At 35.2% G+C, this 23,554-nt stretch overlaps 1 protein-coding gene across 1 annotated transcript in view; it reads right to left on the bottom strand.

The window, feature by feature from the left end:
* AR (androgen receptor) overlaps positions 1 to 23,554 on the bottom strand; it is a 188,166-nt gene that overhangs the window by 105,434 nt on the left and 59,178 nt on the right. The gene's annotated exons all lie outside the window — the stretch shown is intronic.

Below are 23,554 nucleotides of genomic sequence, written 5' to 3'. Positions count from 1 at the left end.
CACTGAGATGTAATTTACATCCATGAAGTTCACCATTTAAAGTATACAATAAAGTGTATATATATATATATATATATATATATATATATATATAATTTAATGTTTTTTTAGTGTATTTACAGAGTTGTGCAAATATCACCATTAATTCCAGAATACTTCATCACCCCAGAATAAACCCCGTACTCATTAGCAGCCACTCCCATCCTCCCCTTCCTGGTGCCCCTGTGAATCTCATTTACTTTATGTCACAATGAATTGGCCTATTCTGGGCATTTTATATAAATGAAATCATATAATATATGGCCATTCCTGATTGGCTTCTTTCACTTAGCATGATGCTTTCAAGTTTCATCTATGTAGCATACTTCATTCCTTCTTATGAATAATTTTGTATTATAAGGATATACCACCTTTCATCTATCTATTCATCAGTTGGTGGACATTTGAGTTGTTTCTACCTTTTGGCTGATATGAATAAAGCTGTTTAAACATTGACAAGTTTTCATGTGAATATAATGCTTTCAATTATCTTGTATATATACCTGAGAAAGAAGATGATGTAAGCCTCTACCTATGTACCTAAAAGGGAACTGTCATGTTTAGCTTTTTGAAGAACTCCCAAAGTGTTTTCCAAACAGCTGCAACATTTTATATTCTCATCAGCAGTATATGAGGGTTCCAGTTTTCCAACATTCTTGCCAATACTTGATGATTGATGATGATGATGATGATGATGATGATGATGATTAACCATCATAGTCGGTGTCAAGTTTTGTCTCATTATGGTCTTGATTTTTATTTCCTTAATGGATAGTGATATTGAGCATCTTATCATTTATATACACTCTTCAAAGAAATATCTATTCAAATATGTAGCCCATTTTTATATTGGGTTATTTTTATTCTTATTATTTGTAAGAGTGCTTTATATGTTCTGCATACAAGGTCATTATTAGATATGATTTTCAAACATGCTCTCCCTTTCTGTAGGTTGGTTGTGCACTTTATTAAATTTGCAACACAAAAAAACTTAATTTGTGTCCTATTATATGGCCTACTCTGCAAAATGTTTAATGTTCACTTGAGAAGACTTTGTGTTCTGCTATTCTTGAGTTGTGTGCTCAATAGATGCCTATTAAGTCTACCCTGATACTCTCTAGCTCCATCCATATTGTTGCAAATGGGAAGATTTCATTCTTTTGCATGGCTGAGTAATATTCCATTGTATATATGGACCACCTCTTCTTCATCCATCCATCAATGGACGCTTGTGCTCTTTTCATAATTTATCTATTGTACACAATACTGTTATAAACATAGGGCTGCATGTATCCCTTTGAAATACTACTTGAGTATTCTTTGGGTAAATATCTAGTAGTGCAATTGCTGGGTCATAGTGTAGTTCTACTTTTCACTTTTTGAGGAACATCCATACTGCTTTCCAGGGTGGCTGCACCAGTTTGCATTCCCACCAAAAGTATAAGAGGGTTCCCCTTTCTCTGCATCCTCACCAATACCTGTTGTTTCCTGCATTGTTAATTTTAGCCATTTTGACAAGTGTGGGGTGGTATCTCATTGTACTTTTGATTTGTATCTCCCTGATGATCAGTGACATTAAGTATCTTTTCTTGTGTCTGTTGGCCATCTGTATGTCTTCTTTGTAAAAATGTCTATTCATGTCTTCTGCCCATTTTTTAACTGGATTATTTGGTTGTGGGTGTGGAGTTTTAGAAGTTCTTTCTATATTTTGAATATTAACCCTCTATCAGATATCTAATTTGCAAACATATTCTCCTATTCCACAGGTTGTCTTACAGTTTTGTTGATTGTTTCCTTCACTGTGTAGAAGCTTTTTATTTTGATTTAGCCCCAATAGTTTATTTTTGCTTTTGTTTCCCGGGCCTCAAGAGACAAATCTAGTAAGAACTTTCTACAGACAAGTTCAAAGAGGTTACTGCCTGTGTTCTCTTCTAGGATTTTGACGGTTTCAGGTGTCACATTAAGGTCTTTAATCCATTTTGAATCTATTTTTGTGTTTGGTGGTCCAGTTTCATTCTTTTGCACATTGCTGTCCAGTTTTCCCAACACCATTTGTTGAATAGACAGACTTTTTCCCATTGGATATTCTTTTCCACTTTGTCAATGATTAATTGATTATATAGTTGTGGGTTCATTTCTGGGTTTTCTATTCTGTTTCATTGATCTATGTGTCCATTTTTGTGCCAGTACCATACTATTCTGATCACTATAGCTTTCTAATATAACTTGAAGTCCAGAACTGTGATGCCTCCAGCTTTTTTTATCTCAAGGTTGCTTTGGCTATTCAGGGTCTTTTGTGATTTCATACAAATTTTAGGATTGCTTGTTCTTGTTCTGTGAAAAATGCTGTTGGTATTTTGATAGAAATTTCATCAAATGTATGGATTTAGGCATTTAAAAATATTTGTTCTTCCAACCCATGAGCATGGAGAGTCTTTCCATTTCTTTGTTTCATCTTCAATTTCTTTCATTAGTGTTTTATAGTTTTCAGAATGCAGGTCTTTCACCTCTTTGGTTAGGTTTATTCCTTGGTATCTTACTATTTTTGGTGCAATTATAAATGGGATTGTTTTCTTGATTTCTCTTTCTGCTGCTGCCTTATTGGTGTGTACAAATTCAACAGATTTTTATGTTGACTTTGTATCCTGCAACTTCACTGAATTTGTGTATCAGTTCTAGAAGTTTTTTGGTGGAGTCTTTCAGGTTTTCTGTAGAAAGAATTATGTCAACTGCAAATAGTGAAATTTTTACTTCTTCCTTCCTGTTTTGGAGGCCTTTTATTGTGATTGTTATTGTCTGATTGCTGGGGCTAGGACTTCCAGTGCTATGTTAAATAACAGTGGAGAGGGTGGACATCCCTGTCTTATTCCTGACCATAGAGGAAAAGCTCTCAGTGGTTTCCCATTGAGGGTGGTATTAGCTGTGGGTTTTTCACGGATGGCCTTTATTATGCTGAGGTATAACTCAGTCAGAGAAAGACAAATGCCATATGATTTCACTCATATGTGGAATTTAAGAAATAAAACTAATGAACAAAGGGGGAACAGAGAGAGATACATAAACCAAGAAACGTATTAACTATAAAGAAGAAGCTGATGTTTACCAGAGAGGAGATGGGTGGGTGGGGATGGGTGATACAGATAATGGGGATTAAAGAGTGCACCTGTTGTGATAAGCATTGGATGTTGTATGGCAGTTGTGAATCACATCTAAAACTAGTATTATACTGTATGTTAACTAACTACAATTTAAACGAAAACTTTTAAAAAGATGTCTATTAGGTCTAGCTGTTTTATTTTGTTATTCAACTCTTCTATTTCCTTGCTGATCTGTCTAGTTGTTCCACATAATGGGTAGAACTTTCCAACTATTATTGTTGAACTACTTTTCTATACTTTGATACACATATGTTTATACCTTTCTATCTTCTTGATTGATTGACCCTTAATTATTACAATATGTCCTTTATCTCTAATACCAGTTTTGTTTTAATGTCTATTTTGATTAAAATTAGTAGGAGCAACTCCAGGCTCTCTTTTGATTACTGTTTGAGTGGAATATCTTTTTCCATCCTTTCACTTTTAACCTATTTGTGTCTTAGAATCCAAAGTGAGTCTCCTGTAGACAGAATATATGTATACCTTGTTTTATTTATCTGTGCTGACAATCTCACTTTTTTATTATGCTATGTTAGTCACCATACAGTACTTCATTAGTTTTTGATGGAGTGTTCCATGATTCATTGTTTGCATATAACACCCAGTGTTCATTGCAATACATGCCCTCCTTAATATCCATCACTGGGCTAACCCATCCCCCCACCTCCCTCCCTTCTGAAACCCACAGTTTGTTTCCCAGAGTCCATAGTCTCTCATGGTTTGTCTCCCCCTCTGATATCCCCCCCTTCATTTTTCCCTTCCTTCTCCTGATGTCCTCCATGCTATTCCTTATGTTCCATATATAAGTGAAACCATATGATAATTGTCTTTCTCTGCTTGACTTATTTCACTTAGCATAATCCCCTCCAGTTCCATCCATGTCAGTGCAAATGTTGGGTATTCATTTTTTCTGATGGCTGAGTAATATTCCATTATATATATGGACCACATCCCCTTTCTCCATTCGTCTGTTGAAGGGCATCTCAGCACAGTGCATCTTGCTTGGGTCGTGGTTAATACTTTGGACTCTGTACATTCCCTCAACCACCTGCCAACAGAACGGCTAAGAGGAGGAACCCCCAACAAAAAAAAAGAATCAGAGACTGTGGCCTCTGTCACAGACATAATGGATATGGATATAAGCAAGATGCCAGAAATAGACTTCAGAGTAACAATTATGAAGTCTATATCTAGGCTTGAGAAAAATATTAGTGACAACATAGAATCTCTAAGGGCTGAAATGAGATCTAATCAGGCCAAACTTAAAAATGGTATGAATGAAATGCAGTCTAAGCTGGATACTCTGACTGCCAAGGTAAATGAGGCAGAAGGATGAATTAGTGAGCTAGAAGATACGATGATAGAAAAGAAGGAAACTGAGGAGGCCTGGGAAAAACAGATTAAAGCCCAAGAGATCAGACTGAGAAAGCTTAATGATGCCATGAAATGTTCCAATATCAGAATTATTGGGATCCCTGAGGGGTTAGAGAGAGAGAGAGGTCTAGAAGATATATTTGAGCAAATCATAGCTGAGAACTTCCCTAATCTAGGGAAGGAAACAAGCATTTGTGTCCAAGAGGCAGACAGGACCCCTCCCAAGATCAATGAGAATAGACTGATGACAGACATATAGTAGTACAATTCACAAATCTTAGGTCCAAGGAAGCAATCTTGAAAGCGGCTAGGGGGAAGAGATTTCTTACACACAGAGAGAAGAACATCAGAATAATGTCAGACCTGTCCAGAGAGACTTGGCGAGCAAGAAAGGGCTGGCAAAACATATTCAGGGTACTAAATGAGAAGAACATGCAGCCAAGGATAGTGTATTCTCCAAGGCTGTCACTCAGAATGGATGGAGAGACAAGGAGCTTCCAAGACCAGCAGAAACTGAAAGAATATGTGACCACCAAGCCAGCCCTGCAAAAAATATTAAGAAGGGTTCTATAAAAGAAAAGAGACCCCAAGAGTAATATAGACCAGAAATTTACAGAGACAATCTATAGAAACAAGGACTTCACAGGCAAATGATGGCAATAAAATAATATCTTTCAATAATCACTCTCAATGTGAACGGCTTAAATGCTCCCATGAAATAGCACAGGGTTGCAGATTGGATAAAAAGACATGACCCATCCATATGCTGTCTACAAGAGACTCATTTTGAACCTAAAGATACCACAAGACTGAAAGTGAGGGATGGAGAACTATTTTTCATGCCAACGGACCTCAAATGAAAGCCGGGGTAGTAATTCTCATATCAGATAAATTAGATTTTAAGCTGAAGACTATAGTAAGAGATACAGAAGGACACTATATTATTCTCAAAGGGTCTATCCAACAAGAAGCTCTAACAATTGTAAATACCTATGCCCCCAACATGGGAGCAGCCAACTACATGAGCCAACTGTCAAACAAAATAAAGAAACATATTGATAATAATACTTTAATAGTAGGAGACCTCAACACTCCACTCTCAGCAATAGACAGATCATCGGAGCAGAAGATCAACAAAGAAAGAAGAGCTTTGAGTGACACACTGGACCAGATGGACCTCATAGATATATACAGAACATTCCACCCTGAAACAACAGAATACTCATTCTTCTCGAACACACATGGAACTTTCCCCAGAACAGACCACATACTGGGTCACAAATCAGGTCTCAACCGACACCAAAAGACTGAGATCACTCTCTGCATATTCTCAGACCATGTGCTTTGAAACTGGAACTCAATCACAGGAAAAAATTTGGAAGGAATTCAAACACTTGGAAGCTAAAGACCATCCTGCTTAAGAATGTTTGGGTTAACCAGGAAATTAAAGAAGAACTTAAACAATTCATGGAAACCAATGAGAATGAAACACATTGGTCCAAAACCTATGGGATACTGCAAAGTCGTTCCTAAAGGGGATATACATAGCCATCCAAGCCTCACTCAAAAAAGAAAGAAAGAAAGAAAGAAAGAAAGAAAGAAAGAAAGAAAGAAAGAAAGAAAGAAACAAAGAAAGAAAGAAACAAAGAAAGATCCCAAATACTCAAGTTAACTTTACACCTTAAAGAACTGGAGAAAGAACAACAAATAAAGCCTAAGCCAAGCAGGAGAAGAGAAATAATAAAGTTCAGAGCAGAGATCAATGAATTAGAAACCAGAAATACAGTAGAGCAGATCAACAAAACTAGAAACTGGTTCTTGGAAAGAATCACTCTCACTTTTTGATTTATTTAACTTATTGCCATTTAATGTTATTGTTGCTATAATTAGAATTACCTCTTCCACTTTGCTTTTTGGTTTTCTGTATTTCTCATTACCACTTTGTTCCTCCATTACTTGCTTGCCACCTCTTTTGCTAAAGTAGGTATTTTCTTTTTTATTAAGTTAAATTCAATCAGCAATCATATAATACATCATTAGTTTTTGATGTAATGTTCAATGATTCATTAGTTGCATATGTATTTTCTAGTGAACAATTTTAACTATGTTTTAAATTTTTGTAAACCATATTTGCATTTTTTTTCTCAGTGAGAGCACCTGGGTTATTCTGTCAGTTAAGCATCTGACTCTTGATTTTGGCTCAGGTCATGATCTCAGGGCTGTGGGACTGAGCCCTGTGTTGGGCTCCAAACTGGGCATGAAGGCTGCTTGGATTCTCTTTTTCTCTTCCTCTCCTTCTGCACCCTCTTATCTCCCTCTCTGAAAAAATGTTTTTCTCAGTGGTTGCTCTGGGGTTTCTAACATGCATCTTGAATGATCAGAATCTACCTCAGATTTATACTAAATTCCAAGAGGTTATAAAACTTTATTCTTCTACAGATCCATAGTTTCCCCTTATACAATAAAACTGTTGTACATAATTTGTCTATGTGTATTACCAAACAATGCATATTTATACTTTTTGTTTTATATAATCACATGTCTATTAAATAAGCTAATAAAGGAGAGCATGGTTTATAGAGATTTTTATATAATCATATTAACCATATTTTTCCATTTCTTTCTGTGGAGTTCATTTACTATCTGATATGATTTCCATATTCCAGTTTAGCTTAATTCCGACTCTTCTTCTCTGCACTTTACTATATTTACATATATTTTTACAGGTATATTATATTTATATGTGTCACCAACCAACAATACAATTTTACTGATAACATTTCATGCAATTAATTTTTAACAAGAGAAAAAAAAGAAATATGAAATTCTACATTTTCAAAAGATTTCTTTTTTTTAGAGAGAGATCATGAGCAGGAGGGGCAGAGGGAAAGGGAGAGAGAATCTTCAAGTAGCCTCCATGCTGAGCATGGAGCCTGATGCGGGGCTTGATCATAGAACCCTGAGATCACGACCTGAGCCAAAACCAAGAGTCAGACGATTAACTGCACTACCCAGGTGCCCCTGTAATTCTACTTTTTATCATTATCTACATAATTCCCTCTACTGCAGCTCTTTGTTTTTTCATGTGGATTGAAATTATTGTCTGGTGTCATTTCCCTTCAGTATTTCTTGCAAGTCATGTCAGCTAGCAACAAATTCTCCCAGTTTCTATTTATCTGGAATGTTTTTATTTCACCTTCACTTTTAAAAGATAATTTTACTGAATACTGGATTATTGGTTCACAGGTTTTTCTTTAAGCACTTTGAATATGATGTAACACCATCTTCTGCCTTCCATTATTTTTGATGAGAAGTCAGTTGTTAATCTTACTGCAGTTCCCTTGCTATTTCTCTCTTTGCTAATTTCAAGATTTTCTCTTTACATTTGGCCTCAAAATTTTGAGTATGATGTGTCTGGGTGTCAATTTCTTTGCATTTTTCCTATTGGAATTTTTTGACCTTGTATGATATGTAGATTAATGTTTTGGATCAAATTTGGGAATATATTACTCATTGTTTATTGAAATATTCTTCCTGCTCCTTCTGATACTCCCATTACATGTATGTTGGTGCACTACTAAGGTGTCTCACATATCCCTGTGATTATTCATTTTTCTTCATTCTTTTTTTCCTTTCTGTTTTTAAAAATTCATACTTTCTATTGATCTATGTTCAGATTTGCTGATTCTTTCTTCTGCCACCTCAAATTTATTCTTGAGTTCCTCTAGTTAATTTTTCATTTCAATTGTTATACTTTTCAACTCCAGATTTTCCATTTGGTTCTTCCTCATAATTTCTATCACTTGATTGATCTTCTCTATTTGATGAGAAATTGTTCCCATGCTTTCCTTTAGTATTTTAGAAATTATTTCCTTTAGTTCACTGAATATATTTAAAGTAGCTATAAATATATTACATTGTCTAGTAAGTTCAACATCTGGGCTTCCTCATGGGCAGTTTTTGTTGACCACTTCTTTTTCCTGTGTATGGGCCATACTTTCTCTTTTGTTTCTACATCTCATATATTTTTAATTTATTTTATTTTTTAAAGTTTTTAGTTAAATTACAGTTAGTTAACAGACAATGTAATATTAGTTTCAGGTGTACAATATAGTGATTCAACACTTGCATAGAGGCAAACCAAGAACAACATATCATATTTTTTTTTTGTTGAAAACTAGATATTTCAGATACTAATTGTAACAACTCTGGATGCTGACGTGCCTCTTTCTGGAACTTGTTCTTATTTTCTATTTGGTCATTTGTTTACTTAGTAACTTGGCTGAATTAATTCTGAAAAGTCTATTTCCCCCACATAGTGAAACATCCGATGTCTCTGCTCAGATATGTTTCCTTGTTTTTAATCTTTTAGACTGGCTTCCCATATGTCAACCCCAGATCTACACAAACCACTTTTTGATTAAAGGTTGCACTTTAAGCCCCCTTAGCCAGTTAGATTTTTACCCTTTACCACTGGATGTGCATGTGGTTTGAAGACTACTTTCATAGTTCTGGGAGTTTAGAATTTTGCCCCACATTCAGCCAGGGACAAGTCTCTCAGAAGTTCTCTCTCTGGTCACTCTTCAGGAGGTGTGGCTCTGGACACACACAGTCTTCCATTCTGCTAAAGACAAGTATGTTTTTTTAATTAAGCCTGGCTTCCTATGAGTTGACCCGGGGTCAGAATAGCATATTGTTCGGGCAATGTTTGGTCAGAGATTGTGCTTAAAAATATCTCCAGCATTAAGCCTTCTACATTTCATTGATGCATCTCTGTGGCTTGACAAATGCTTTAGAGTCTGTGCCTCATCTTGATCTCATTTTCCTTAGTGGGTGCAGCCTTATACATGCACACAGCATTTCACAGAATCAGAAATGAGTGTAATAACACACAGCCTCTTCTTGGCTGTCTATTTTCCTTGTTCTCTCTGGTAACCTTCAGCTGGTCTAGTATTTAGCTTGTTGCTACTAGCATGATGGAGCTACCGATCCCCTTTTAACTGCTAACCTCCAAGATCACCACCGTTTTTGACAATGCCCATAGGCATGAACTTTCTCATGTTCTGTTCCAAATAAAGTCAGTCCCCTCAACCAGACCTGTGGAATTCTCCATCCTAATGGTCTGCTTTAACCCCATGATGGAACCTCTGTGTCACTGCAGTGGAACTGGGGACCAGGGACAGTGATCTGCTTCTCCCAAAGTGACTTCTCTACTCAAGGAGTGGTCCCTGGGGAGTGATGGTAGCACCTTGTCCTCTTGGCTTGCCTTTCTTGGTGTGGAACTTCACCCTATATATTAATTAGGTCAGGCAGAATTAGTTCCCCAATATTCTTGGCTTATCACCACTGGGGCAGAGGTTTCATGGTAGAAACTAGGTAATAGAAGGGATCTCCAGTCCTCTCAGTTGTGTCTTCCTAGAATAGTGCTTCTGCAATGCAGGGCTAAGATACATAAGAGATTCTGATGTCCTGCCATTCTGGGGGTAAAACTGTAGCCCTAGAGTAGGAGTTGGAAGGAAAGGGAGCACTCCTATTCTCGGCCTCACTTGCCTGGAGAATGGCTTCCATCATGCAGAGCAAGGGGAGAGGGTGAGAGATTATAGTTCAAATGCCATAGTCTCCTGCTATTCTTACTGAGAATTTAACTTTATTTTCCTGAATAAATGTTTTCCTATTTGCTGTATGCCCTTAGGACAATTTTCAGAGATTTCAAATGCTGTTTTTGTAAATGTTACCAGTTAAATAGCTGCTTTGTTGGGAAGAGGATCCACCATGATCCTGGAATTGCCACTCCAGAAGTCCTGCCCATAGGAACACTTAGTCTTGCAGTGGAAAGATTGGAAAAGGCTTCATAGAAGTTGCAGAAATAATGTTTATTTAAATTGGTTTTTCAGGCAGGCAATGGGCAGAAAAGAGTTGCTCCAAACAGAGAAACAGCATGTTCAAACAGAAGTATAAATAAGGCTGGAAGATGAAGTACTAGAGGTCAAGTGAATACAATGAGTAAGCTAGGCTAAGGAGCTTGGACCTTGTCCTACAGGCAATAAGGAGCCATGAGAGAGCTTTAAAATGGGTAATGATCTGGGCAGATCTACATTCAGACAGGTTGGCTGGTTAAGGTTCCAAACAATTTAAAAGAAATTAGATTTAATCCCAGGATTTGCAAAAGCAGGGAAAGAAAGGTGAGAATGAAGTTAATATCCAAAGCAATGCTTTTTCTCATGAGTATCAGACAAAAAGTCTACTTAATTTCTGTGAAGATACATCAACATTTCACAATCACAACTAAAATAATTAAGAAATTTAAAAAGAGTTAAGAACCATATGATCCTCTCAATAGATGCAGAAAAAGCATTTGACAAAATACAGCATCCTTTCCTGATTAAAACCCTTCAGAGTGTAGGGATAGAGGGTACATTTCTCAATCTCATAAAAACCATCTATGAAAAGCCTACAGCAAATATCATTCTCAATGGGGAAAAGCTGGAAGCCTTTCCCTTAAGATCAGGAACATGACAAGGATGCCCACTCTCACCACTATTATTCAACATAGTACTAGAAGTCCTTGCAACAGCAATCAGACAACAAAAAGGGATAAAAGGTATCCAAATCGGCAAAGAAGAAGTCAACCTGTCTCTCTTTGCAGATGACATGATACTCTATATGGAAAACCCAAAAGAATCCACCCCCAAACTACTAGAAGTTATAGAGCAACTCAGTAATGTGGCGGGATACAAAATCAGTGCTCAGAAATCAGTTGCATTTCTATACACGAACAATGAGACTGAAGAAAGAGAAATTAGAGAATCCATTCCATTTACAATAGCACCAAAAATCATATGTTATCTCAGAATTAACTTAACCAGAGAGGTAAAGGATCTATATTCTAGAAACTACAAATCACTCTTGAAAGACATTGAAGAAGACACAAAAAGATGGAAAAATATTCCATGCTCATGGATCAGAAGAATTAATATAGGTAAAATGTCTATGCTACCCAGAGCAATCTACACTTTCAATGCCATCCCAATCAAAATATCAATGACATTTTTCAAAGAACTGGAACAAACAGCCCTTAAATTTGTGTGGAAACAGAAAAGGCCCCAAATCATCAAGGAATTCTTGAAAAAGATAAACAAAGCTGAGGGAATCACGTTGCTGGATGTCAAGCTGCACTACAAAGCTGTGATCACAAAGACAGCATGGTACTGGCACAAAAACAGACACATAGACCAATGAAACAGAATAGAGAAACCAGAAACGGACCCTCGGCTCTCTGGGCAACTAATCTTTGACAAAGCAGGAAAAAACATCCAGTGGAAAAAAGACAGTCTCTTCAATAAATGGTATTGGGAAAATTGGACAGCTACATGCAAAAGAATGAAACTTGACCACTCTCTCACACCGTACACAAAGATAAACTCCAAATGGATGAAAGACCTCTATGTGAGACAGGAATCCATCAAAATCATAGAGGAGAACATAGGCGGCAACCTCTTTGACATTGGCCACAGTAACTTTTTTCATGACACATCTCCAAAGGCAAGAGAAACAAAAGCAAAAATGAACTTGTGGGACTTCATCAAGATCAAAAGCTTCTGCACAGCCAAGGAAACAGTCAAAAAAACTAAGAGGCAGCCCACGGAATGGGAGAAGATATTTGCAAATGACACTACAGATAAAAGACTGGTATCCAAGATCTACAAAGAACTTCTCAAACTCAATACACAAGAAAGAAATAATCAAATCAAAAAATGGACAGAAGATATGAACAGACACTTTTCCGATGATACAAATGGCTAACAGACACATGAAAAAATGTTCAAAATCATTAGCCATCAGCGAAACTCAAATCAAAACCACATTGAGATACCATCTTACACCAGTTAGAATGGCAAAAATTGACAAGGCAGGAAACAACAAATGTTGGAGAGGATGTGGAGAAAGGGGATCCCTCCTACATTGTTGGTGGGAATGCAAGTTGGTACAGCCACTTTGGAAAACAGTGTGGCGGTCCCTTCAAAAGTTAAAAATAGAGCTACCCTATGATCCAGCAATTGCACTACTGGGTATTTACCCCAAAGATACAGACGTAGTGAAGAGAAGGGCCATACGCACCCCAATGTTCATAGCAGCATTGTCCACAATAGCTAAATCGTGGAAGGATCGGAGATGCCCTTCAACAGATGACTGGATTAAGAAGATGTGGTCCATATATACAATGGAATATTACTCAGCCATCAAAAAGAACGATTTCTCAACATTTGCTGCAACATGGACAGGACTGGAGGAGATAATGATAAGTGAAATAAGTCAAGCAGAGAAAGACAATTATCATATGGTTTCACTCATTTATGGAACATAAGAAGTAGGAAGATCGGTAGGAGAAGAAAGCTAAGAAGGAAGGGGGGGTTAAACAGAATGGGGAATGAACCATGACAGACTATGGACTCTGGTTAACAAACTGAGGGCTTCAGAGGGGAGGGGTGTGGGGGAATGTGAGAGAGTATTAAGGAGGGCACGTATTGCATGGTACACTGGGTGTTATACGCAAGTAATGAATCATGGAACTTTACATCAAAAACTAGGGATGTACTGTATGGTGACTAACATAATATAATAAAAAATATTAAAATTTTTAAAAAATAAAAATAAAAAAATAATAATAAAGTAAAATAAAGAAATTAAAAAAACAGTTATGCTCCTTTGGTCAGAATATTTGCACATTCATTTAACTAAATGCTTAAATGCATACATGATACATATTTAACAGAACATATGGTGATTTTTTCAAAGTAAAAATTAATCTGAAAAATAAAAATAAATTTTTGTTTTAAAATGTGTTTTGTACTTCCTTAAAATAAAATCCCGGGCACCTGGGTGGCTCAGTCAGATAAGTGTCCAACTCTTGATTTTGGCTCAAGTCGTGATCTCAGGGTCCTGAGGGTAAGCCCCGCATCAGGCTCCATTTTGGATGTGGAGCCTGCTTAAGATTCTCTCTCTCCCTCTGGCTCTCCCCTCTCATTCTCTCTCTCTCTCTCAAAAATAAATAAATAAATAAACAAACTACCTCTAAGTTGTTGAAATATGTATTTTTTAAAAGTAAGAATGCTCTTTTTATATAATAATCTGGTTGAACTGAATTATCACTGGAATAGGCATCAGGAGCACAGGGTCCCAGTCTGCATTTTTACCATTAGCTTGGAATGGAACTTTTACAGTCCATTCTCTTCACTGGGACTAAACTTCCTTTTCCTCTGCAAGGATAAATTAAAAAGATATGAAGAGAAGAAGGTTGAGTTATGCAATACCTAAGATCCCTTTAAGCTCTTACATCCATAACTGAGCCTTTTGGCAAAAAAGGCTTCTAGTATATGATTTAAATAAAACCCATCCAGAAAGACCTTTGAAGCATGGACCTCCAAACTCAACAGCCATAAAGGAAAAGAATGATTAATTTAACTATATAATTTAAGACTGCTGGACAGAAAAACATATAAACAAAGTTGAAAGATAAATTGGGAAAACTATTTGTAACACATATGACAAGAAGCCAAATTCCTTTATATACAAAGAGCTCCATAAATCAATAAGAAACAGATGAAAAGCCAAACAAAAACAACAACAAATGGGCCAAAGCCAAGAACAGCCAGTTCACAGGGAAAGAAATATAAATGGCCAATAAACATGTGAAAAGATGCTCATGCTCACTCATAATTAAAGAGAAGAAACTTAAAATAATGATAAACTTTTTTTTAACCTATAAGATTTACAAAGATTTAAAACTCTGATTGTATCCAAATCTTTGCAGTTTTTTTGGCAAGGTGGGAAGTAAAATCTACCAGATTTAAAATGCATACATTGTTTTATCCAACTATTTAACAACTAAGAATTTATATTTTTCAAAAGTATGCTAATAAAGGTATACAATCATATTAACAATTGTTTTATTTTCTATGCGCCTGACACTGTATAAATACTTAAGTTCTTAATGTGTATCATTAAGAATCCTCATAATGGTCTTATATAGAGACCATTATTATCTCAATTTCTTTATAGGAAGACATTGAGGCACAGAGAAATTAAGTACCTTGCCCAAAGTCATACAGTAAGAAGATGGCGACACCAATAGCTAGATGAAAACACTCTAGCTTTAGAGCTATTCCCCTTAAACACCGTGTATACGCCTCTTGAGGGTGTTAATTGCAGCACCCCTTCTAATACCAAAAAAGTCAGGGAGAAAAACAAAATACATATAGGTAGTGGGAAATTACAAAATAAATTACAACATATCTATACAGTTAAATATTGTGAAACCCTTAAGTGTGTGTGTGTGTGTGTGTGTGTGTGTATGTATGTAATACTGATAGAGAAAAGTGTATGGAAAAGCATATATGGAAAAGTGTATAAGATCTATTAATTAAGGGCAGAAATCAATTTGTAGAAAGCAACTGTAATGTGATAGCATTTGTGAAAAATAATACACATGTATTTAACTATATAACATGTTTTTATATGCACATAAAATCTCTGAAGTATTATAGAAGAAACTGGTCACCATGCTTATCTCTGACGAGTGAAAAGGGGGGGGAGTGCAGAAAATGGGCAAGGTCCATAGTAGGACTTTAATCATTTCATACCCTTTCGTATGATTTGATTACTATACCATGAGAATGTATTTCTTTTATTTAGTTAAAAAATTAATTAAAAACATGAAGCCAACTTTAAACACTCTACCAGTTCTTATTTGTTGTTTTTCCTCCTATTAGGAGAGAGATCTTAGAGAAACTAATTAGTATGATGTAGGAAATGCTCTAATACTTTAGCTTCAATTCCACTGAGTTTCCCTTTGGGTCTCACAGACACCAGGTACAGGACCTCAAAAAATTTAGGGTGCTCTCAGAACTGGCCCCTGTGAATTAACACAAACACATTTTTTTAAGTGGGTGCCTCAGGGTTTTCTGATATGCCTTCAATGGAGGGAGCAATCAGCTAAGCCTAAAAATATTTAAAATCCTGAAACTGCTAAATCTCATTACAGGTCAGGGATTTGGGGAAACATACAAAATGGTAAGTCCCTCCTTCCTTTCTGGTCTGTAGAAATTTACCTATCTTCGGTATGTCCCATAAGTTAAAATGACCTTTTATTGAAAATAATTTAATTCTCATTGTCTCTTTTAATGACCCTTAAATTTACATTTAAAAGTAGTCTGAACATTTTTCCAAAGAAGATATACAGATGGCCAACAGACACATGAAGAGATGCTCATCATCATTAATCACCAGGGAAATGTAAATCAAAACCACAATGAGATGTTACCACACACCTGAGGCTGCTATCAAAAAGACAAGAAATAAGCATTGGTGAGGATGTGGAAAAAGGGGAACCCCCATGCAATGTTGGTGGGAATGTAAATTGGCGAAGCCATTGCAGAAAACAGTACAGAGATTTCTCAGAAAATTAAAAATAGAAATACCATACAATCCAGTAATTCCACTGCTGAGTATCTATCCAAAGAAAATGAAAAGAGTAATTGAAAAAGATATATACATGCCTTGTAATGTACAGCATGGTGACTGTAGTTAATAATATTGTATATTTGAAAGATGCTAAGAGTAAATTTTAAAAGTTCTCATCACAAGATATTGCAACTATATGTGGTGATGGATTTTAACTAGACTTATTATTATTGTGATTATTTCATAATACATACATATACTGAATTATTACATTGTACACCTGAAACTAATATAATGTTATATGTCAATCATATCTCAATAAAAAGACTTATTTATAGCAACAACAAAAAACAACAAAACAACAAAAAGATACATACATCCCTCTGTTTGTTGCAACATTATTTACAATAGCCAACCTATGTAAGCAACCCAAGTAGCCATCAATAGATGAATGGATAAAGAAGATGTGGTACACGTACACACACACATACACACACACACACGATTACTACTCAGCCATAAAAAATATTGATATCTTGCCATTCATGACAACATGGATGGACATTGAGGATATTATGCTAAGTGAAATAAGTCAGACGGAGAAAGACAAGGACCATATGACTTCACTTATATGTAGATATGTAGAATCTAAAAAAATAAAACACATGAGCAAACAAAACAAAACAGAAACAGACTTATAAATAAAGAAAACAAACTGGTGGTTGATTGTTGTGGGGTTATGGACAAAATGGTAAAGGAGATTAAAATGTACAAATTTTCAATCATAAAATAAATTAAGTCACGGGGATAAAAAGTATAGCATAGGGAATATAGCCGATAAAATTGCAACATTGTATGATGATTAGATGGTAACTATACTTACCATGGTTAAGCACTGCATAATGTATAGAATTGTGTACTATGTTGTATACTTGAAACTAATATATTTTAAAGGTTTATTTATGTATTTATTTGAGGGGGAGGGGCAGAGGGAGAGGCAGAGAATCTCACACAGACTCTGTGCTGAGCGCGGAGCCCGACATGGGGCTTGAGCTCAAGACCCTGATATCATAACCTAAGCTGAAATCAAGAATCAGACGCATAACTGAATGAGCCACCCAGGCACTCCTACCTGAAATTAATATAACACTGTATATCAACTAAACTTCAATTTTAAAATATCATGAGAAAAAGTGGTATAAAAGCAGCCTTAATAAAACTTCACTTTGGTGTCTATTTAAATTTTTCTAGCATTCTAGAGGATACGTTAGGATACATTGTGTAAAAAAACAAATTTTATTTTTCCTGTGATGAGGAATTCTAAGATTTATTTCTTGGCAACTTTCAAATATGCACTACAATATTATTGACTATAGTCACCATGCTATACATTATGTCCCCATGACTATTTATTTTATAACTGGAAGTAAATTCTTCTTGACTCCTTTCACTCATTTCACCCACTCCCCAACCCCTTTTCCCTTAGCAGCCACAATTCTGTTCTCTGTATCTATAATATTTGTTTTATTTAGTTTGTTCACTTGTTTTGTTTTGTAGATTCCACATGTAAGTGAGATCATATGGTATTGTCTTTCTCTGTGGACTTATTTCACTTAGCATAATACCTCAAGTCTTCAAAGTTTGCATCATAAGAAAAAAATGTAACTTAGTATGGTAATTAATGGTAACTAGACTTACCATGGTGATCATTTACCAATGTACACCATTATATTTTACACCTGAAACTAATATAATGTTATATGTTAATTACATCTCAATTAAAAAAGTTAAAGTAATGGAACATACATTGGTCACATACCAGTATATTGTATGTCACCACTAAAGGCTGACATACAATGCTTTAAAATCTGGGGGGAAATTAAGTTTAATTAAAAAAAATAATTTGGTAAATTCTTTTTTTTTCTTTTCTTCAACAGGGCTCAATGATTTTTGGTAAAATATAAATTCTGGATACTAATGTTCAAGAAATAGTACTTAGCATTTTCTTATATATTGATGTGCTTTGTCAAAAATAATCTTGTATATGAATATAGATCTACCTATGTTTCTTGAAATGTGAAGGAATATGCAATATATGTCATACACATTTTATTATTCCTTTCCGTTTAAAACCGGCTAAAATTAAATTTATCCTAAAATTGTTAAAGATTATATTGGTGGAAAATTTGATACATGTTACTATAAATACATTATTCGCATTGATGAAGAAAACACTAAGGAATCAAAATATAAATAAGGAAAGATGTAAATAATACAGTACCACGCAAGAAAAAGTAAAACTAGATAGGAAACCACATCATCACCAATAATGAAAGGAAATACAAACAAAAAAACATAAACTATGTTTTTTAACATGAACTATCTTTTAATGAAAACCAGAATTAAAAAAACCCTAAAATTTATAAGGTCCAAGTGTGCTTGCGAATGCAGTGAAACTATTATACGCTGCTCAAAGCACTTAAAATTGATATAAACCTTTTTGAAAGGACTATGACAATACACTACACACTTTTTATTGTTTTTATTTTCTTTCCATTTAGTTAACATACAGTGTTATATTAGTTTCAGGTGTACAATATACTAATTCAACAATTCCATACATCACCAGTGTTCATCACAACTGCCCTCCTTAATCCCCATTATCTACTTAACCCATCATCTCACCCACCTCCCCTCTGGTAACCATCAGTTTGTTCTCTATAGTTAAGAGTCTGCTACTTGTTGCTTGGTTTCTCTCTCTCTCTCTCTCTCTCTCTCTTCCTTTGCTTGTTTTGTTTCTTAAATTCTACATATGAGTCAAATTATATGGTATTTTCCATTCCCTGACTTATTTCCCTTAGTTATACTCTATAGCTCCATTCATGCCCTTGCAAATGGCAAGATTTCGTTCTTTTGTATGGCTGACTAGTATTCCACTGTGTGTGTGTGTGTGTGTGTGTGTGTGTGTGTGTGTGTGTGTATCATATCTACTTCATCCATTCACTTATCAATGAATACTTGGGTTGTTTCCATAATTTGGCTATTGTAGACAATGCTGCCATAAACATCAATGTGCTTGTATCTCCTTGAACTAGTACTTTTGTGTTCTAGGGATAAATACCCAATAGAGTGATTACTGGATCATAGAATATTTCTATGTTTAACTTTTTGAGGAACCTCCATATTATTTTCCAGAGTGGCTGCACCACATTGCATTTCCACCAACAGTGAACAGGATTCTTTTATCCCCACATACTCGCCAACACCTGTTTTTGTTTTTGTTTTTGTGTAATAACACATTTTAGTCATTCAGATAAGTGTGAGGTGGTATCTCATTCGAGTTTTGATTTTCATTCTCTGATGATGAGTGATGTTGAGCATCTTTTCATGTGTCTGTTGGCCTTCTGTACGTCTTTCTTTGGAGAAATGTCTATTCATGTCTTCTGACCCTTTTTAATTGGATTATTTGTTTTTTTTGGTGTTGACTTGTATAAGTTCTTTATATATTTTGGATACTAACCCTTTATCAAATATGTCATTTATAAATCTTCTCCCATTCAGTAGTTTGCCTTTTAGTTTTGCTGACTATTTCCTTCACTGTGTGGAAGCTTTTTATTTTGATGTACTCCCAATAGTTTATTTTTGCTTCTGTTCCCCTTGCCTCAGGAGATATATCTAGGAAATGTTATTAGAGCCAATATCAGACACATTACTACCTATGCTCTCTTCTAGGATTTTTATGGCTTCAGGTCTCACATTAGGTTTTTAACCCATTTGCAGTTTATTTTTGTGTATAGTGAAAGAAAGTGGTCCATTGTCATTTTTTTGGTATGTAGCTGACCAGTTTTCCCAACACCATTCACTGAAGAGACTATCTTTTTCCCATGGGATATTCTTGCCTACTTTGTTGAAGATTAATTGACCATATAATCATGAGTTTATTTCTGGGTTTTCTAATTCTGTTCTATTGATCAATGTGTCTATTTTTGCGTTAATACCATAATGTTTTGATTTCTATACTTTTGTAATATAACTTGGAAGTCTGGAATTGTGATGCTTCCAGCTCTGCTTTTTTTTTTCAAGGTTGCATTGGCTATTTGGGGTATTTTGTGGTTCCATACAAATTTTAGGATTGCTTGTTCTAGTCCTGTGAAAAATGCTGGTGGTATTTTGATAGGGACTGCATTAAATGTGTAGATTGCTTTGGGTAGTATAGATGTTTTAAAGTATTTGTTCTTCTAATCCATGAGCTTTTGGAAAGTCTTTCCATTTCTTTGTGTCATCTTCAATTTCTTTCAGCAGTGTTTTATTGTTTTCAGAGTATAGGCCTTTCACGTCTTTGGTTAAGTTTATTCCTAGGTACTTTATTATTTTGGTGCAATTGTAAATGGGATTGTTTTCTTAGTTTCTCTTCCTGCTACTTCATTATCAGTATACAGAAATGCAACAGATTTCTGTACATTGATTTTGTATCTTGAGACATTACTGAATTCATTTATCAGTTCTACCAGTTTTGTTTTTTTTTTTTTTGTGGCATCTTCAGATATTATGTCATTTGCAAATAGTTTTACTTCTCCCTTACTAATTTGGATGACTTTTACTTCGTTCTGTTGTCTCACTGCTGGGCTGGGACCTCTGGTACTACGTTGAATAAAAGTGATGAGAGTGGACCTCCTTGTCTCTTTCCTGACCTTAGGGGAAAAGATCTCAGTTTTTCCCCATTGAGTATAATGTTTGCTGTGAATTTTTCACATATTGCCTTTATTTTATTGAGATATGTTCCCTCTAAACCTAGTTGTTGAGGGATTTTATCATGAATGGATGATGTACTTGGCTAAATGGTTTTTCTGTGTCTACTGAAATCATATGTTTTTTAACCTGTCTCTTTTTGGTGTGATGTATCATGTCGACTGATTTGCAAATACTGAACCACCCCACTCTTGCAACCCAGGAATAAATGCTACTTGATTGTGGTGAATGGTTTTTTAATTCATTGTTGGATTTGTTTTGCTAGTATTTTCTTAAAGATTTCTGCATCTATGTTCATCAGAGATACTGGCCTGTAGTTCTTTTTTTTTTTTTTAATAAGTTACAGGTTTAAAAAACTATGTTCATACTCTTTGATTCAATAACTCAGCTTTTCAAATTGATCCCAACAGATAATTCAATCAAATTAAATAATTACCTACGTAGATATATTCACTGTCAAGTTATCCATAATATTTAAAACTGAAAAACAATTAGATGTCCAACCAAAAAAAAATGGTTTGGCACATTACGGCACATTCACTTTATGGCTGGGCTCTCCAAAATAGAACTTTCTGTGTTGATGGAAATGTTCTAGATCTACACTGTCCAAAGCAGTAGTCACTAAACACATGTGGCTATTGAGTTCTTGACTTGTGGTCAATTAGATTGAGAAATTGAATTTTTCTGTACTTTAATTTTAATTAGTTTAACTTAAATATCCACATATGTAAGTGCAGTTCTTTGGTATATCAAGAAGCAATTAAAATGAAAATATTATATGTCAAGAAAAAAAAAAGCAAAAATATAAAAGAAATGAGCCATGACAGAAAGCCACATTTTATATAAACCAAATATAAAAACATAGGTATATGGATAAATATAAAAAATAAAAACTGTTAAATATGCAAACATGAAAATGAATTCTGATAGTAACTAGTTATAGTTTTTACTTGTTTTTTAAAATTACTTGTTCAATATTAAACATCTTTAAAAGATTCCATTACAGGTTGGAATTTCAACTTTTATGGTACATATTTCTCAAATATCCATTAGATTCACTAATAGCAATTCATCAAGTCAGTCAATAAAGCTTTTCTTTTTTTTACAATAATTTTTATTATGTTATGTTAGTCACCATACAGTACATCCCTAGTTTTTGATGTAATGTTCCATTATTCATTACTTGCATATAACACCCAGTGCCCCATGCAATACGTGCCCTCCTTAATACCCATCACTGGCCTATACCAATAAAGCTTTTCTTTAAATGATTTTAATCTTCTTTGCCATGAGCAAAGAGATAAAGAACCAGGCTCCTCCTAATTGTCTTGTCCTCAAATATAACACTTTGTAAACATGACAGGGTCCATGAAAACCAAAAACCCAGAGTATCTTAAGCTGATTCCACTTTAACTAAAATAAAAGGGAGTGGAGAGAGAATAACTAGCTAGGAACACACTTCTGTTGATGAAATAAAAAAAAAACAGGATAGAAGGATGTGAAGGCCTCTTAATCTTAGAATTTTGAGGGTAAGTGTCAGAGCTGCTCTAATTCCTCTCTTCTATCCTCCATTTCATAGATACCAAAGGCACAATTTCCATATGGCTAACTACCACTGGAAGCAGCAAACTGTGGTGGGGTCTGCCTGCTAGGTTGTTTCCACTGACCACAAGCAATATGAAACTTGATTTACATATCACACCTGGTTTCATGGCGATGGCTGACCTTTGAAAAACCTACGGCCCTGCTGGGCATAGAACTTGAAGATTGGTTTGTCTGGCCAATTTGAATAAAAAGAAGCTTGGGGTTCTCATTGGATCTGGAGGCCTGTGTCCAAATTCAGCATGCACATCAGCAAAATAACTGGATGTGAGCATAAGGCTGATGACAACTCAGGTAAAATGGGTATTCTTTCAGTCCTAGAGCCAAAATTTGATAGGAGAGAAGTCAATGCACAGAACCTTTTGATCCCATTTGATTCCATTACATGTAGGAATCCAGCCTGTGAAAATTAAATGGAGATTCATCTGCACAGTTCTGAATGAGTACATGAGTCACCGTGGAGAGAGAACATCTGGATGCAGAATGAATTGTTCTCTTTTATTATTTTTATTAATACTTAACATTTGAATCACACTTTAAAGTTAACAAAATGATTTCAAATCCATTATTCCATTTCATGCTCATAACAACTCTGTGAAGTAGGCACAATAATCAGAACATTAAATAACAGCTGCCTCAAGAACCAATATTTTTATAGCACATTGTCTTTCATGTGTATTATCACAATTGTTCTCTATAACTCTAGGAAGTAGCCAAAATGTTTCAAATTCCCTTTTTATAGTTATGGAAACTGAGGTTCAAAGAAAAATAAGTTTCCTATGGATTCACAACTAATTATGCAGTAGCACCAGGGCCTGAACCTTAATGTTCTAGTTCTAAGCTTTAAGGTCTTTCAAAAACACTATGTAGTCTCTTTGTATTCATATATATTAATGTTATGCACAAAGAGCCAGTAGAAGGCCTGTACTCTTTCATTCAAATTTTGTGTATTTGCAATCCCTAGAACCATCCAATAAACATACTGCTCATCCTTTTCTGACATAGCCTTCTCCCCAACTCCGCAATAACCTCCTTAATGCTCTCCCTACTTCTAGGTTCACCACTTTGCATATCACTCCCAAAGTCATCATTATAAAATACAAACCCTCTGAATCATACCCCTACTTAAAATCCTCTAAGGACAAACAAACTAATGACCGCCGAGTCTTAAT

Source organism: Ursus arctos, chromosome X (genome assembly GCF_023065955.2).
Source record: "Ursus arctos isolate Adak ecotype North America chromosome X, UrsArc2.0, whole genome shotgun sequence".
Taxonomy (NCBI): Eukaryota; Metazoa; Chordata; class Mammalia; order Carnivora; family Ursidae; genus Ursus; species Ursus arctos.
Note: the sequence above shows the minus strand (reverse complement) of the source record. Positions and strands in the feature narration are given on the sequence as shown.